The sequence below is a fragment of the Protobothrops mucrosquamatus genome, unplaced genomic scaffold, assembly GCF_001527695.2.
Source record: "Protobothrops mucrosquamatus isolate PMUCROS unplaced genomic scaffold, P.Mucros_1.0 scaffold303, whole genome shotgun sequence".
NCBI lineage: Eukaryota > Metazoa > Chordata > Lepidosauria > Squamata > Viperidae > Protobothrops > Protobothrops mucrosquamatus.
Genome location: NW_015386645.1, coordinates 950,826 through 955,062, shown reverse-complemented (window position 1 = coordinate 955,062; position 4,237 = coordinate 950,826). Strand labels below are relative to the sequence as shown.

General features: G+C 43.5%; 1 pseudogene; it reads left to right on the top strand.

The window, feature by feature from the left end:
* Positions 1-4,237, top strand: part of LOC107286629 — a 46,273-nt pseudogene that overhangs the window by 15,602 nt on the left and 26,434 nt on the right.

Genomic DNA, 4,237 nt, shown 5'->3' with positions numbered 1-4,237 from the left:
ATATTTTTGGGCGAGAAGTTGGAAGGTAGGATTGATCTTTTTTCAAACCTTCAAATGATTCTGTCTGCAGACATCTTTACTTCATTTTCAGTTGCCACATCCATGGAAGGGGGGAGATGTATTCTTTTAGTTTAGCCATAACAAATACTTTCTTGTGGAAACCAAGGTCAAGCTGCCTAAGTTTTGGCGGACTGGAGATACTGTTTGAAAGCCTGCCAAAGTAGTTAATTGGGGATTGTGATTTATGACAACTGTAGGGGTAGGGAGTTCAACTTTTACTTTGTAACCTTTGGAGGTGGGAACTTTCAGTTTTGGGTTCACCTTTGTTTGTGCCGATACTATGTAGCCATTAGGAAAGCAATTGCCTCAGAGTTCTTATTTCTACTGGTCTCATCTATCGTAACCATGACATTAACCCAAGACTCAAAAAATTAATATCCCATGGGGTCCTCAGTCCAGGTCGACTACCTAAATCTTGGGAGGAAGACCCAGAGGAAGGAGGAAGATGCAGAAATGGAAAAGAAAGTGGAGTCAATCTCAAGCCTCGGAGAAGCGGCGGCGGATGGGATGCAGGCTGCTGCTCTGGTGGAAAGTGTGGTCCTAGCAGCTGGAGCAAGACCAAAGGCCCATGAAGTCCCATTGGAGAAGCTGACTCAGAGGGAGGAAGCAATCATCCTCGGGGGGACCTGGCGGTCAGAAGCTGTCCTGCCACTTAAGAGCATGCTGAAAGCTGCAGAGGTCGAGTTCCCACTGATCACATCGCAAGGTTTCCAATCACCTGTAGCTATGAAAACTAAATAGCCAGCCACATGGGACAAATCCGGGGAGTGGAAGTACCTGACTGCAATCCACAGCCACTCAGTGAAACATCTGAGGGAGAAGTTTGACAGGTTGGAGATGGGCAAAGGAGGACAGGCAACCCACCAGGTGATCTCAGGGGGGCGAGAAGACAAGTGGTCCCAACCCAGCGAAGTCCCAGTCTTATAGTGATCAAGCAGTCTGCCTCCCCACTGACATGACCTGGCACTGGTGGAGCCCTGACTGCTATCGGCACCACACCAGTCTGGATCGACCCCAATGACAAGTTAGTCCAAATACTACCGATGGTCTGCCAGCCCCAATCAATGCAGGCATCCCGCTAGCCCAGATTGATACCACCGTTCCCCTAGCCCTGATCACTACTGACATCAGGTAAGTCCTGACCACTATCAGAGCAATGCCAGCCCCAAATGCCAATGCCACCCAGTCAGCCCAGATCTCCACCAATACCCAGTTGATCCCAATTCCTATCAGCATCATGCCAGTCCTAACTGTCGTCGATGCCCTGCCAGCCTAAGACCTCTCCCAGATGTTTGTTGCCCTGCACGCAGCAGCAGAAAATGAACTGGAAAGCAGGTTAGTGAAGGGATTCTTTGGGGAAGTGAGAGGAGACGGGGAAGGGGCTGCTCTGGCTGCTGCCTCACTCTGCCAGCATCAGGGCTCTGCAGGCTTGGGGGCCAAGGATACTGTTGGGGCTTCATCCTCCACCCGCCATCGCCTCACTTAGTGGCCACAGCACCAGTGCATTGCTCAGCCTCCTGCTTCATTGTGGCAGTAAGGAGGAAAAGAAGCTTCATCCTCTACTCCCCCACCTTGCTTCATCCTCAACCCCACTTCCCCTTGCTTAGTGGCCATGGTACCGGTGCATCTCTCAGTCTCCTGCTTCAGTATGGCAGTAAGTAAGGAGAAGAAGCAGATCAGCAATCCTGCATGGACCTGCTGGAGCCACCACGTAGAGGCCAGGCAGTTGTCGGCATGCTGATGGCCTCGCTGCAGGGCCCTCTGTCAGCCCGTGTGGGGCATGTGGGGCATTTCATGCCCCACCTCATTTTCTTCTCCACTCTTGCACCACCTTGCAACACTTTGTCCTCCACCTTCCCACCATGTCACTTCATCCTCCATCCCCGACCACCCCCGCCTCACCTCCTGCTCCACTGCAGCTGCAAAAAATAAGACCTACCCTGAAAATATGCCCTGGTGTTTGTTTTAGCGATCAAAAAACATCAGTTATTCAAAGCAAAGGTTCAGATACATTTACAACAAAAAGAAGGTGACTTGGATCATTTTGTTTAATAATAAAGCAGTTAATGTTTTTGGCCAATGTTTTTGATTGGATTCTCTTTATTTTTAGGATTTGTGAGGAGAACAGTCATATTGTGCATCATATTTATTCAGAAATGTTGAAAATTCAAATAGATTCACAAAAATTTCAGTACCACTGTATCTTTTAGAGAGTCAAGAATTATAATAAGCTACAGGTTCAACCCACATTACTGAGCTCCATTTTCAATGGATTCTATCTTGTTATATTTTAGGGATAATGTTCTTCTAGAACTTAAGTAATTGTTACAATACTACTTTTCAATAACATCCTGTATTAAGCAAAGGGGGAAAACTCGATGACCTCAACAGATATATTTCTTTTTTTCTCCAACTGTGTTTTGTTTTCTTCTTCTATGCATATTCCCAATTTTGTATTTTATGGATCAATTCCAAAGGTTCATAGCACTGTGTCTACTGAGACATGATAACTATGTTTCCTTCTGATGTTTTTCAAACACAGTACTATTGCAAGTAATAGTACTGGTTGCTAATAAGTAAAGTAATTGTCCCTTTTACTCCATTTGTCAAGGGAATTTTAGTAGAAACTGACAAATCTTTGAGCCCAGATTAAGACATTGCATCCCTTTAATATCTGCTCAGAAATAGAGAACTGTGTTCTCTGGGGAGAAAAGGAAGGATTTGTGTTTTATCTGTGATACTTTCTTGTCTTAATTCCAGATAATGTCCATTGTATTAACTTTAGATAATGTTATTGAGTGGCCAACCATTCTCCTCAGCTGAATGATAACATAGGAGCTACTCTTTAATGTCTACAATGACCATACATTATAGTGAGTTGGTTATATACAGGACCTTGGTTTTACTTATTTTTCCTAACATGATGTTAATTTCTCCTAGTGGCAACTGCAGAATCAGTAGTCCTCTTCCAGTTGTTCACAAGTATTATCAGTCTGGAGACCTAATCATTGCTGCAATTATTTATCAAGTCTTCTCTCTTTCAAATGAGATCACTTTTCAAAGCCTTCCTTCACATGAAGTACTTGACCAGTACCTGTATGTATCCTTCTCTTCCTCCACCTCCTGTTTTTCCTCTTCTTTCCCTTATTGCCACCTGTGCTGTATTATCTTTTTCCCTTTTTTTCTGCTGAAACAGTGGGTCGGTATGCTAATTCCACTGAGCATATTTAGCTACTCTTAATTCCAGAATTCAGAGAAAATCAGCTAATCCAAATGAAGTTTATATTGAGAAAAAATAATTTATTTTTCTGTTGAAAATAAAAAGCTTGATGTTGGACTGCCCAAGGGGTAAGCCTGATATTCCCCCCATTTCTTCTCAACCAGAAATGAAGCAGGAAACCCTCAAGTGCATTTGATAATCTTTTTTCATTCTTTATAAGTCTAGTGCAGAAGAATGGAACTGACCTCCCACCCTTAGAAAAGTACTCACAAAATACAGATAGAACTGACATCAAATGCTATCTTAACATCTATGTTAATCCTGGAAGAGATATCTTACCATGAATTTGACAGTTTTCCAGAAGAAGAATCTAAAATACAAAATAAAGCAGGCTAGAAATGCTTTCTTGGTTGAGATAGATTACCCCCCTCCATATTAATAATTTCCTATCCATATAATCTAGGTCTATCATTTGCTAAAGACCCAATTTGAGACATCTCTGTTTATAAATATATAACAACATTTATAATATCAAGTGTTCGAATCTGAACACAAATATATTGACATAGTTTATCACTCTCACTGAAGGTTCGTCACTCATAATTACCAACACACTTTGGCTCTGGCATTTGCTGTAAAGGAGATCAATGAAAATGGGCTTTTACCTAATGTTAGCCTTGGTTTTCACATTGCTACTGACAATCATGAGGAATTTACAACTTATCTTTTAGGAATGGAATTTCTATCTATAAAAGATCAACTTTGGCTCCCTCGGAGAGGGTGCGCAATTTGGGTGTCCTCCTGGATCCACGGCTGACACTGGAAGACCAGTTGACGGCCGTGGCCAGGGGGGCGTTTTACCAGGTACGCCTGATTTACCAGTTGCGGCCTTTTCTGGACCGGGACGCCTTGCGCACAGTCACCCATGCTCTTGTCACCTCCCGCCTGGACTACTGC